The sequence below is a fragment of the Adiantum capillus-veneris genome, chromosome 15 (genome assembly GCF_014529385.1).
Source record: "Adiantum capillus-veneris isolate H3 chromosome 15, ASM1452938v2, whole genome shotgun sequence".
Lineage (NCBI taxonomy): Eukaryota > Viridiplantae > Streptophyta > Polypodiopsida > Polypodiales > Pteridaceae > Adiantum > Adiantum capillus-veneris.
Genome location: NC_140945.1, coordinates 104,089,949 through 104,105,095, shown reverse-complemented (window position 1 = coordinate 104,105,095; position 15,147 = coordinate 104,089,949).

Here is a 15,147-nt window from a genome sequence, read left to right as displayed (position 1 = left end):
TTGAACTTACATTTGTATTTCCACCACTGAAAAGAGGCAACAAAGTGCCATAAATGTCCTGTGAGCTTACATTATTGTCTCTAGTACATGACGGCAAGGGCTGAACAGAATCTTCCACAAACACTACATCCCGAGAAACCAGAATACATTTTGTTTGTGGATGATACATCCTGTAACCTTTGCTTTCAGCACTATAACCAACAAAAATACATTTGACAGCCTTATCATCCAATTTTTTGCGCTGCACTTGTGGCACCAAAGCATATGCCAAACAACCTAAAACACGCATGTGCTCAATAGAAGGCTTTCTATCATGCCATGCTTCATATGGAGTAATAGACTGCAAAGCTTTCGTAGGACACCTGTTAAGTACATAAGTGGCACACATGATGGCCTCAAGTTAAAAAGAATGCGGCAAAGCTTGACTTTTGACCATACATCGTGCCATTTCCGTCAGTGACCTGTTTTTCCTCTCAGCAACACCATTTTGCTGAGGTGTATAAGGCACTGTACATTGGTGTTTTATCCCACGACTAGCCAGAAATTCATTAAATTCATGAGACATATACTCCCCCCCTCGATCGGAACGGAGGGTGCCCATAGTACATTTCGAAACATTTTCAGCCATAGCCAGAAATTGTTTGAAGCACATAAAAACTTCGGACTTCGCTTTAAGCGGAAATACCCATGCATGCCTGGAGTAATCATCAATGAAAGTCATGAAGTATAGGTAATTGCCCAAGGACGGAGTTTGCATGGGCCCACAAACATCACTATGCACAAGCCGCAACCTGCATGTGGCCCGAACCGAACCATCCTTTGGAAATTTAGAACATTGCATCTGACCCAAAATACAACCTTCACAAACATGTTTGATAGGTGCTTCAAGAGGTGGCAAAGAAGCAACCATATCAGATTTCTGCAAACATAGCAAACTGGCAAAATTCAGATGACCAAAACGTGCATGCCAAAGTTTTGCATTTGAAATAGCCCTTGAATCTGCAACAGCATTTGCAAAATTTTGTCCACACTTGTCATACAAAGTGAGCTTATACAACCCACGGCACAAAAGCCCAGATGCAACAATTTCATCACCAAAACTGAGATCATGAATTGTACATCTGTCATCCACAAATTAGACTACAAGTCCAAGTCTAGCAAGTGCGGATACAGACAAGAGCTTCTTCTTGATCCCAGGTACATAAAGTGCATCAACAAGTGTGAAGGAACTGCCATTAGCAGAAGTGAGCAGAATCTTTCCAACTCCCTGAACTGGATAAGAGGCGTTGTTGGCACAAGTGACTGAATTCCCATGAGGGATAGACTCGAGAGAGGTAAAAAATTCACGATGTGAGGTAATGTGCTTTGTAGCACCACCATCGAAATACCACACATGTGAATCTGCAGCAGCAACTGACAAGCATGCATCATGGACAACAGGATTGTAAGTGCACTCTGCGCTAAAAGCCCATTCTGCATCAACATCAGCAACACAGTTTCCTTTCACAGAAGACTCAACAATGCCTGCATTTGTAGTGGAACCACCATTTGCAGTGGAACCACCCTCTTTCTTCTTAGCCTCTTTGGCCTTCAACTTAAGATGGGACTTGATCAATTGATCATTGGCTTTACAATAATGGCAACACATCTTTTTGCCCTTATCGCTAGAATTTCCAGACGAATTGCTGCCAGCAAAAGCATTAGGAACAGAATTTTGGCCACTCGCAGCAAAACCATAAGAAGTGGATGCATTGCTGTTACCACCCTTTGTTTGAGAAGCAATAAAAGCCTGTTCAACTGCACGCTGTCTAGTCCTCTTTTTTTTTGGAATGTGACTCTTGCAACAGCAATGTGCATAATGCATCAAACTTGACAACTTCTGGATTTCCTTGGGTCATAAGTCTCCAAGTACTAGCAAAAGTCTGGTAAGAATCTGGTAAGGCATCAAGAACAGTCTGCACAAGGGAACTGTCTGAAATGACTTCACCTGCAGAAATAAGTTGCTCATTGATATCCTTGACACTAGCAAGGAAAGTGTCCATATCATCTTCCTCATGCATAATCTTGGACTCCAGCTCTTACGCAGCAAAGCGATTTTAGCCTCATTGCGGCTTGCATAAAGACTTGCTAGAATATCCCAAGCCTGTTTTGCAGATTTTGTTGAACAGATGTGAGGAACAATGGTGCGCTTCATAGAAAACGCAACCAATGCATGAGCCTGCGCATCCTTAACATCCCAACGAGCTTGTTCTGCCGTAGGCAAAACAACTCTAACAGGTGCAAGACCTGCAACATCCTCAACATCGCTTACATCCTCAGAACCAGGACGTACATCAATGCCCTGCACAATGTTCCAGACACCCTTTGACACAAGAACATGTTGCATCATATAAGCCCACCTAGGGTAGTGGTCCCCATCCAACCTATCCTCAGCAGCAAACATCTTGAACACATCTGTGTTGTTGTTGTCAGCCATGGTAAATGCTGCACCTGATGTGAAAACTGCCCGAAAATAGGAGAAACGAAGCGGGAACGACCTGTGCTATATAGCACAAACCGTAGAAGACTATAAGGCACCTTTTATGCAGAAAACGGCACTGACAGAAATTCTGCACAAAATGACGAAATAGCCTGTGCAGTACTGCCTGTAGTGGAAACAGAGGCCGAAATGAGCCCAAATCAATATTCTGAGCGAACGCCTACCAAAGCTCACTGAAATCGGACAAAGTGAGCAGGCGTGTGATGGAGCAGCTAGTGACTAAGCTCAGGAGGACGTGACCTGCTCTGATACCAATTGTTGGAATTAGGGTTGCAGAGAAATGCACACAACTTGGAGAAGACGAAGGAAGCTCAAGGCACACAATAGAGAGTGTGTTACTTAGTGTGCAATGGAAAGATAGATAGCCCTAGAGTGATGGGCGCATATACAATGCACGGGGGAGAAAACCTCCTAAAGAGGGAAAGAATGCCCCCCCGGGGCGGTCACTTTTTAGAATGTGTATGATATCACGTGAGTTAATTGGAGAGGATTATTAAAAGACCAAAATGTATAAAAATGTATACATACATAGGGGGGTGGGGGTTTTTTAAATAGGCTCACAGTGTAAGTATAGTATGTATATTGGGGTATTATTAATTGCCTCTTGAATGCACGTGATATAGGGGTCTTTTGATAAGTGACTTCCCCGGGAATGCCCCAGCGGTCCTAGTGTGTTTACACACATCACTACCACATGTATATGGGAACATCAGAGGGGGAACGGTAATTCCCTCCCCCTTTAGCCGTCAACTTGGACTTGGAGAAAGAATTGGTGGGTAGCAGTGCTCGAAAAATACCTAGGGTTAGTGTAATTTGTCAATTTACCTCTGTTGTTTCAAATATGTAGGTTTGCTGGAAAAAAGTATTTTTCGAGCACTGGTGGGCAGTGGGAGGTGGGTCGCAGGCCCATACTCCTTGAGGGACAGCTCTGGCAAATTGGCGGCCGCCTGTAGGACTCAGCGCCTCTCTCTCTCTCTCTCTCTCTCTCTCTCTCTCTCTCTCTCTCTCTCTCTCTCTCTCTCTCTCTCTCTCTCTCTCTCTCTCTCTCTCTCTCTCTCTCTCTCTCTCTCTACCGTCGGGCGTCTACTGTGTCATGTCGTGCAGGGCACACAAGCCTGAAAGCTTCCGCTCAGTTGCAGTCCACACTGCCGGAAGAGGCCGGAATGAGCAAGGCTTGACATGTGGCAGGGGGGGAGCCGAAATTCCCTCCCCCTTTATCTATTAGTATAGATAGAGAGTACCCTGCTTGTAACTTTGTGCTAGGAGAACTGTGATGAAGGTCTCACTACTAGGACATGAATCTCGCAAATGCTTCATGTCCTAGTACGTACTACTGGCAAGCGCTCTGAGAAGCTAAGGTCTTACGGCAGTGTTTGGGAAACATCATTTTTCCAAACATACAATATTCCTTTCCTTGATTTTGTTAAGAGGAAATTATAGAAATTGGGTTATATTTTTTGGTTTTTACACTATTTTTCTCTATTTTGGGACGGAAATTCTCCTTTACTCCGTGCCCTTAACCGGCAATTTTTGAAATTGAAAACGACACGATATGAAGCTGACACACATTTTTCCCGAACAATGTCTAAGACTTACCGACACGGGGAGAAGAAGAAGAAGAAGAGATTATTAACGTCGTAGGAAACTATCCCCAAAGACGGCTGAGAGTGTTGGGCCGTTGGATGCGTGCGCTACAGATAGTTGAATGAGGTTGATCATTAATGTTACGTCGCTTTCTGCACTCCTTTACCGAGGCTCAAGCCGGCACGGTGGCAGCAGGGCACCCTTTTGGCTCTAGTGAGAGAATCCCTCAGCCAAGCACTTCCCAGTTTCCCCTCTCTGCAGCCATGGCGCCCAATGCCTCACACGTTGGCAACTAGCTGCGCTTCACACCCATTCTCAGCCCGCCATGGCCGTGAGATGTAAGCTGAGGCTTGCCATTTTCTACCCTCCGGGGGTCAGCCTCCCTCTAACAACCGAAATCTACCCTCTCTCATGACACGCCATGCCTTGCGTCAATTCCCAGAAGGGGAAACTGAGGACAAAGTCGCAGCAGTTGGAGTTGCCGCCCCCCAGCCTCCAGGCTCCTCCAAGCTCCCCATCTCATCTCTCTCTCTCTCTCTCTCTCTCTCTCTCTCTCTCTCTCTCTCTCTCTCTCTCTCTCTCTCTCTCTCTTGTGCACGCTATCTCAAATGCGCTTTCTTGAATGCGCCGCCATCTACAGAATGCACTGGCCTAGCTGCCATGTGGCAAGGGGACTCAGGAGCGCTCTCTCTCTCTCTCTCTCTCTCTCTCTCTCTCTCTCTCTCTCTCTCTCTGCAGTCAGTTGCAATCCACACTGTCGGAGGAGGCCGGAATAAGCAAGGCTGGACATGTGGCAGGGTGGGAAGCCGGAATTCCCTCCCCCTTTATCTATTAGTATAGATGTACGCTAATAAAATAAATGATGTCATTATTAAACACGAAAGATAGTTTTCAACTTTTCTTTTCTTTTTTTGCCATACTCACAATTGTGAGTTGAGAGAATTTATATTAACTCGACAAGAATACAATTGCCTCGACAGTATTAACTCCAAATTATATGATAAAATAAGCGTTTTAATACAACTTTCACTCATAATTTGTGAGTTTGAAAAAAAAAGTTCTAAACAAAAATAGAATCTAGAGAACTTTGCCAAAAGGGATACGCCCTTGTGAGGACTCTCCAAGCGCCAGTTCACATGATCTGGTGGTTCCACACAAGTTGCTCACATTTTTAGTTCACATGATGAAGTTTATGAAATTTCTTCACCACTAGTTCGCAACCAGTTTCCACTCTTGCTCCTGCTCAAGAGGTAGAGCAAGCACGCAATCGTAGAAAAAGACAAAGAACCTCACGCGTAAGTGGTTATATTTGCCCTGCTAAACCACTAAAAGTCAAAATAATTACAACTTTTTCAATTTGCGCACGACGTTGATAGCGGCTAGTTCTTCCTCACGTGAACAAAAACTCGACCGGTTGTTGGTTGGCAACAAGTGCGCAACGCATGTCCCAGGTGAACTAGTTCCAAGTGTCAAAAGCCTACAAAAAAAAGCTTCTTTGTAGCTTCCTATAACATTTTTCAAAGAAAAAGCAAGCACTCAAATGCGGTTGAAACTTCTTATTTCGAAAATCATGGGGTGTGTCTACATCCAAGAATCTTTTATTGCAACTTGGGAGCTTTGTGCTTATCTTGTATGAGCTCATCCTTGACATCATCATTACATTTTGTGCTAGCATCACACTTTGCTCCACTTTTTAGATGCAAATCCAAGATGCACACTACACATGCAAAAGCGAACAAAACAAGTGTAGTCTTTTCAATGAGTACCTATTTATCATAATAGACTATCGTCTCTTTCATGCTTACATCAAAACAAGAGGAATATTTATTTCATTAAACATAAGATTGGTTAAAGCTAGTAGTTCATTACTAGTATGTGACTCGCGCGTTGCTGCAGCTAAGAAGAAGCAATCGTGACACTCTTCTCTCTCACCTTCTCCCAAAGTTGACAACATGTACATATATATAGTAGTATGTGACTCGTGCATTGTTGTGGTCGTGAAGAAATATTAACTGTGGCACTCTCCTCCTTCATCTTCTTCGAAAGTGGAAACATATGTGTGTGTGTGTGTGTGTGTGTGTGTGTGCAGCACGCGCGCGTGTATACATGCAAATACACACACATGAGTTGACAGTGGCTTGGCCATGATCTTAGAAAACGATTCACACAATCAAATGCACTCTTGTCAAATCTGATAATGGGATTTCCACAAACCTTCTCTCTTTACCAACTCTCTCTCTCTCACTCACTCACTCTCTTTCCTTCCCCCCTCTGCGTCACAAACTTGAACTACATTTGGAGTTGGTATGTGGGCGGATTAACTTTGCCATAAGCAAGCGAGTCCCTCTCTATTTGTAGAAACATACTTAGCCTTTGAGTTTTCCTCAGTCTCTCTCTCATGTACGCACGTCTCGTGTACGTATGCGTACACACACTCATCGCAACAATCAACAACTCAGTGGGGGAGGGGGTAGCACAATTGCTCGTGACACGTCGAGGTGTCAATTTATCAAGAACTTTAAGAAAGAGTATAAGAATGCCTCTTCTTTAGAATAATTTTTTTAAAATTTTAAAATAAAAAATTACACAATTTGTAAAAATAATATCAATATTGGTCTTAACAAATTTTTCTTTTTTTCAAAATCCAAATATATGTTCAAAAGCCAAATTTGCATTGAGAAGCAAAATCCCCCTCAAATTTATCCTTTTTCTATGATTTACTCTACTAGAGTAGAAAGTCTTTTGTTGAAAAAAAACGAAGTAAGTTTTTTGTTTTTCATTGTCAAAAGGCTTTTCATTCATACAATTTGCTTTTCATTCATGCATTCTTACCCTTCACTTATGTGTGTGTGTGTATAAATATATATATATGTGTGTGTATGTGTATGTATGGAATATTTTAAGAGAGAGAGAGAGAGTTTTTGCAAAGTGTGGTTTTGGTGGAACGGTTTATCTTTCAAGGTTGTTGTCATCTTCTCTCCATTTAGCTTAACATGGAATTTTACTATCTTTAGGAGAGGCTTTTCTTATAGTTTTTGGTTTTTTTCATTTGCGCATGTAGCTAGTTGTACTTGGTTCTCACAATTCTAATTTGTTGCTTTAGTTGCTTTTCATTTGCTTTAGTTGTACTTGGTTCTCACAATTCTAATTTGTTGCTTTAGTTCTCACCGCGCAGTGAGGCTTCCCTCTCTCTCTCTCTCTCTCTCTCTCTCTCTCTCTCACACACACACACACACACACACACACACACACAAAGTGTGTGTTTGAGCTCAAGACTCTATGTATAGATATTTGAGAACAACTACTTACGACTGTTCTGATGATATCAAACTCTCTCTCTCTCTCTCTCTCTCTCTCTCTCTCTCATATATGCATATATATTTATCTATTTTTTATCTATTTATTTAGGCTCGTCGATAATTGAGAGAATTTATGGACTTTTAAGGGTGGCACATAGTTTAACTCCTAAAAATAAAAGGGGATGAAATACCTTAGAACAGTAAAAGGCATGTCAACTTGACAATCTCTCTTCTCAATTGGGATGCCAATGTCAAGGTTGGTTTTTTCCATGCATTTTACCCATTTTAAGGTCATTTTTTCCTTTTCAATCGGAGAAAATGTTAGCCACTCTCTCCAAAATACAATTCCAAAAAAATAATAATTTCTTAGAAATTGGCAAGGGTGGCCCTAGTGAGTAGGAATCCCCGTGAGCTTGGTGATACTCTCTCTCTCTCTCTCTCTCTCTCTCTCTCTCTCATGGCCAATGACATGTATAATAACCCCATCATTTGCATGCATGTCGCCAAAGCAATACATAATGAAGTCGACTCATAGACACGCAAACCTTCTCCTTTTTTTCTAGGGATAGATGTTTGAGATTAGTTTGTGTGTGTGTGTGTGTGTGTGTGTGTGTGTATCATAATTTAGAGAATATATATATATATATATATATATATATATATATATGTGTGTGTGTGTGTGTGTGTGTGTGTGTGTGTGTGTGTGTGTACATGTATATACGTGTGTGTGTTTGTTTTCGTGTGTTTGTGTGTCCATCATAACTTAGAAAATTTATAGATTTTTTAGGTTGGCACATGATTAAACTCTCAAAAATAAAAAGGATAAAATAACTTTGAATTGATAGAATTGAAAAATCTCTCTCCCTATTTGGGATGCCAATGTTAGGGTTGGTTTTTGTAAGACATTTTACCCATTTCAAGGCATTTTTCTTGTTTTGTATGGGAAAAAAATGTTAGCTACTCTTTTAAAAATACATCATAATATTAAGAAATAACAATGTCTTAGAAATTTGAAGGACAAAAGGTGTCCCTCGTGAGTAGGAGTTCCCATGAGCTCAATCGTAAAATCTCTGTGTGTGTGTGAATAATGTAGATAACAACCCCTTGATTTGCATGCATGCACTCAAAGCGAAACCGGCCTAAATGAATGCGCGGACATGCAAATCTTCTCCTTTTTCTCAACCACTGTAAAAAATAAAAACTTACACAAATTTCTAAAAGGTATCAATATTGGTCTTGAAAAAAACCTCTTGATAAAACAAAGCCACACATGTCATTAAAAATTTTTAAAAAATTAAATAACAAAATCTCCACAAAAATTATCTTTACTTACCTAGGTGGAGTGAAACTCAACTTATACATTTATCATATGTGCAATTGGAAGTTTTTTGTCTTTACACTGTACATTGTGAAAGGCTTTTCATTTCCCTGTACTTTGTGAAAGGCTTTTCATTTCCCTGTGCATGTCAAATCTTACCCTTCACATTTGCATTTTACATTAGATGTTTGCTCTAAATTTTTGTGAAGTGAACCAGTGCATGACACGTGGAGACCTTCTTCTTGCTTGAAATTTTTGAGCTGCATTATATATAGTATAGATGTTGACATCCAAACAAGGTGAGGACTCACGATGGCCTCTTTTGGAGATAAGGGGGGAGGAAAGATTTATCGAAAGTACGTTTTAATCAGTGTTGCAGTTGTATTGTTTTAATATAAAATTGTATTCTCCATATACAGATGAAATAAAACGATCCATTTAATATTATAAAAATTAAATAACATTAAAGATAACTCTCAATCATGCCATTTTTTATTTTCTTCTAGTCGGTAGCCGCTACTCGCAAATGGCTTATATAATATGAAGAGGCCCTAATAATAAGGTAAATAGTGCACATTGCACATCAATATTTTGAAACAAATAAAACAAAAAGGAAGTAAAATAAAAAGACACATTAAAAATCAAAGCAAAAGAATATTTTAATGTTTTCAAAGAAGCATAGAAAATAATTAAACAATTTAGTGAAGTGATTTTTTTTTTTGAAATCCTCAAATGAGAGAACTGTTTATCAACTTCAGTGTTTGAGAAAGGTGTGTCTGAGCTTAGGCTTAAACCGATTGAAAATCGATATTAGCTAGTTGCAAAAGATGGCAAAGGAGAAAAAACCCGATAAAATATACTAAAAAATAGTTCTAATATTTTAAAATTTTCAAAATTTCTACTAGTATCTTCATTTTGTGTTTGTATAAGGAGGAAACTTGATGCTTAGACAAAAAGACTTTCTCGAAGACTCATCATAAGATCAAACTCCTATGAATATTTTGTTTAATGTTTTGATCATAAAGTCATTTTCAAGCATAAGTAAATGTTGCCTTGGAGAACAGCTTTCTATTCCAAAGTTTAAGCTTTCTATTCACAAAGGCTTTTGAATCCCTTAGGGACACTTGTCTCTCAAAAAAGGTGATGTAACGAAACAAAAGGAAGAACAAAGTTATTTTATAAAGACCCTTGCCATGTGGTGTTCATCAGGCAAAGAATTCGACAGCCTCAATGTTGCAACAATCTTACACAATGAACCCTATTGCTTTCCAGAGGCCAAAAATTAGGATCCAAGCAATATTTATTAAGATATTTACCATACAATGATGCATAAGAAGAATTGGTCTAACCCCCTTAATAAGATATGGAAAAAACAATGGTTGGAGGAAAGGTGGGAGCAAGTAATGGAGAACATCTGGAAGCCAAAGGTTCCGCAGCACGTGAAGGTATTTTTATGGAAGGTAATTTAGGGTGCTCTGCCGACGGGGGTGAAGATTCACGAAAGAGGGATTGGGTCAGATCGATGCTTGGCGTGCAGGTTGGCTAGTGAAGATCTGGCCCACCTATTCATGGATTGCCCAACTATCAAAGGCCTCGCAGGAAAATATGCAAGTGGGTCCAAAGAACATGGAAAATTGGTTTTTACAAGACTGATTTATTCCTTGGAGGGAAGAATTCAGGTAGTCCTGCCATCCTCATCAGCACTCAAATCGTCAGGTACTTCTTCTTACATAATGTATGGCAAACGAGGAACCATCGGGTGTTTGAAGGAGGTCTTGAGGTGGCAAGCTTCGCAAAAATTATACAAGAAAGCAAAGTGCTAATTTGGACGCTCGGGCGCAAGCAACACTTGGAGGATTGGTCTAGGACTACTTGTGCCTTATTGTCAGCACCAAAAATGCCTAGGATGGGGGAAAATCTTGGCTATCGGTAACTAAAAGATCTCAGAAGAACATGATAATGGACCTTACATATCAAGGATAAGGGGGCGAGTGGGTTGGCCTAATAGCCGATGTAATTATGGTCCTCGGATGATGTCATGGCTCAACACGAGCATGACAAGACCTTGTGATTATTTGGGTTGATTAATATAATTCACTCACAATTGTGAGTTTTGCTTTTTTTTTTTTAAGACTACTCTAATCTTTTGATCACTGGAAAATGTCATGGCTCGTGACGAGCATGGCATGGCAGGAGCTTGTAATTTTATGATTTTGCTAATATAATCTCCTCACCATTGTGAGTTTTGCAAGAAAAAAAAAAGACTACTCTAATCATGTGTCATTTAGATTAGAGCTTTACGTTTGAAAAGATAAAATGTGTTTTAAAATTAATATAAAAAGGTTATTTTAGAAGTATTACAGGTAATTTGTGTTTCGTTTCTAAAACAGTCTTAGCCTTGATGTGTTGGTGTGTCTAAGCTCAATTCTAAGTAGTAGCTAAGTTATTCTTTTTGGTCTCTGGAGGCATAGCTTTAGTGCTGCCTGTCAAAAATTTAATTCTATAAATCTCTCTCCAAGAATAATCCAACCGTTGACAAAGCGAAGGTTCACTTTGCAATTCTAAATCAATATGATGATGAACAAGTCAAATGATGTAAGGCTTGAAATGAATGGATGTTGAAAACTTGAACAAATGAAAATTTTAATGTTTCATAAGTGAACTAGTATGTGACCCACGCATTGCAGCCGTCAAGGAAACATGGCATGTATTTTCATAGGGCTAATTTATGTTCCAATTAGAACACTATCAATTGTCGCTTTCTACATGTACAGTCTATCGTATTTCTAAAAATGATGCATGACACAACCTCTTGATAGATTTTAACAAACATGAATATATGTAAGATGCTCAAAGCATTCTTTAAAACCAATCCTGGGAGCTTCTCATAAACATTATCTTTCATGCGGTGCTGGCCTTTGTTCAACAAACTTAGGAGTGCTCTCCTTCTATTGGGTGGGTAGGCTAGAAAGAGAGAGAGAGTCCCCTTTTGGTCTATATGTAAGATGATGCAAAGCATACTTTAAAACCAAGCTTGGAGCTTCTCATAAACATTATCTTTCATGAGGTGATAGCCTTTGTTCAACAAACTTAGGAGTGCTCTCCTTCTATTGGGGTGGGTAGAGAGAGAGAGAGAGAGAGAGAGAGAGTCCTTCTTTTGGTCTATCTTGATCTAGCAATGCCACCAAACCTGATGATAGAGATTAGATAAGTTAGCATGGTGTGAAGAGATGAATGCTAAGAAAAGTCAATGTGAATAACTTTTTTTGAAAACGGAGTGGGTTCTAGAATTGGTTTCAATGATAGGAACACAATTGGATTCAATGTCTCTACTCCACTCTTGTACTTGCTTCTATCCTTGCGTCTTTCTTATGAGCAAGACATGGTAGTAGTGCACATCATAACTGCCTTAATAAGAAGGATGTCTTTTCCTTGGTCTACCTAGGGTTGAAAAAAGTGATGCCAAGTCAAGAAGTACAAACTGGGTAAGCTAGCAAGTTATTAAAGATGAGAACCAATGGCTGATACATTGTGTACGAAAAGATTAGGGCTCCTAGTTTCCAATGTACCAAGAAAGTTTCAAGTTTCGAAGAGATGAGTTGGATTTCTATTACTATTAAGATTGTGATTGACCCTTCCATCTATGTTTCTCTCTAGATGACTCGCTTGCATCTCTATCTATGTTTTTTGCACAAGCATAGTAATGGTTTAAATCATCACCTAATCACAATAATGCATAAGCACCTTAATACAATAAGGTTTACGCTATTTGTTCATTTGCATCTTTTAAATGTGATAGAATTGAAAGTAAAATAAGGTTGCTTAGTTGTTTATTTTTGTAAGAGTTTTGGCCATTATGTTAAACTGAAGGATGTGGTGCAAAATGAAGCTGATGACCTAAAATCATGCATGCCATTGATCTTTCTCTCCCTCTCTTCTAGAATTACAAAAGCATTTTCGTCTTTGTGAGAGCATATTGTATTCAACCGTTTACATGCTTGAGACTATTCCCTTATGCACAATCTATATCATACCAACCATTTGGCTTAGCTCCTTAGCTCCTGCTCAATGTAGAAGAGAGTCTTTTTGTATGCACATTATATCCTTTGAAATTTTGAGAGTATGAATACCATACCCTACTTTAGTCTTTAGATTTCGATCGCGTCAAATTTACTTTCTTACATTTTAGCATGGATCACTGCCTACATTTCTTTCTCTCCTAGAAACTTTATGGACTCAATTTGCTAGCTGCCACAATCATAGTAGGGGAGCATCTTTTTTATGGAAACTTTGAATATGCCACCAATAAAAAAGATGGCACCATTGACATCAATAAAGAAGTTATAGAATATTATAACATCATAGAAAAAACTTCAAATTATTTCAAAGATTTGAAGCATCTAATAAAATTGGAATGATATAGAAATGATACACATAAGTCTCTCTCTCTCTCTCTCTCTCTCTCTCTCTCTCTCTCTCTCTCTCTCAGACACACACACACACAATGTGTGCTTGAGTTCAAGACTCTATGAATAGATATTTCGTTGAAATTATGGTTTTCTTTGAGATGTAAAGCTCTCTCTCTCTCTCTCTATGTGTGTGTGTGTGTGTGTACATACATACATAGATATGTATACATAAATATATGCATACATATACATATTATGTTTAAAAATGATGAAGCGATTCATCTCCAAAGCCTACATAACCAACTCAAATTCTAGTTTTAGCTTCATGAAACAAAGTTTTTTATCATTGGAGAAATTTAATCTCACAACCAAGCGTATTTTGGGAATTTTGAAAAAATTGAAGGGAATTTTGGGAATTTATGACAAAATATTTGGGGTATTTTTGGGCTTTTTGAAAATTGAGGGATATTTTGGAAATTAGAGGGGTGTTTTGGTAGTTTTCCCTATATATATAGATACACACACACACACACACATATGCATGTGTCTGTGTGCGTGTGTGTATATATATAAATAAATAAATAAGTATATACACACACAGAGACACATGCATATGTACATATGTGTGTATATACGTATGGATGAATGTATCTTTGTGTGTAAATAGATAAATGAATGAATAAATAAATAAATATATGTATATACGTATGTGTGTGTGTATGTATGTATAATCTTGAATCAAAGATTTTCCACATAGGTCTTGAGGCCACCTGCTATTGTTCTAGTACAATAATTATGACATTCAAAATTTCTATGTCGCCCCTCTTCCCCCCCCCCCCCCCCCCCGCTCTCCCCCGGCGCAAAACCTCTCTCTCTCTCTCTCTCTCTCTCTCTCTCTCTCTCTCTCTCTCTCACACACACACACACACACATGTTGGGTGGATAATAGTTTGCATGGACTATGATTGGTCGTCTCTCTCTCTCTCTCTCTCTCTCTCTCTCTCTCTCTCTCTCTCTCTCTCTCTCTCTCTCTCCCGCATATATATTCACTTTTGTTGAAGACTCATATAACTTTTAGTGTCTTTTTAAATTGTTTCTACACCCTTGAACATTTTGCTATGTCTTTCTCTCTCTTTACTTCTCCTTGCCGTATCATTCAATGGGCGCTCAAAAAGTATCCTCTCTCTCTCTCTCTCTCTCTCTCTCTCTCTCTCTCTCTCTTTGGGGTTGATTTTTAGTAGGCACCCTTGCGTGTCAAAATTTAGAGAATTTATAGGTTTCTAAGCATGGCGCAATTTTAACTCTTAAAAATAAAAAAGACAAAATATCTAAGAATTGGTAAAGGGTCAGTCAATTGGGCAATCTCTCTTCTCATTTGGGGTGCCAATGTGATGGTTGGTTTTTATCAAGCGTTTGATCCATTTTCTAATGGTGAAAAACGTTAGCTATCCTTTTAAAATTACACTATAATGCGATGAAAACCACAATATCTTGGAAATTGAAAGGGCTTGAAGGATGCCCTTGGTGAGATATAGTGCCTATGAGCTCAATAATAATCTCTCTCTCTCTCTCCTCTCTCTCTCTCTCTCTCTCTCTCTCTCATAACAAATAACGTGGATCGACCTCTTTATTTGCATGCATATCAAGACATCACCTAATCGACATGAGGCAAGCTTTTTTTTTTCCTTGATTTCTTTAAAAAAGACAAACTTTTAGAAATCTCTAAAAAATATCAATATTGGTCTTGAAAAAAATCTCTTGAAAAGATAAAGCCAAATATATATATTCCAAAATTAAATTCTTATAAAATAATAAAATCTTCACTAAAATTATCCATTTTTTGTTTTGTATATTTAAAGTAAAACATTTATTATATGCAAAGTAGAAAGTCTATTGACTTTACATTCTGAAAAGCCTCTCACTTCTTACAATGTTACCCTTTACTTTTACATTTTAAATCTAACGCTTCACTTTTATTTTGCAAGGTTTTCTTTGAAA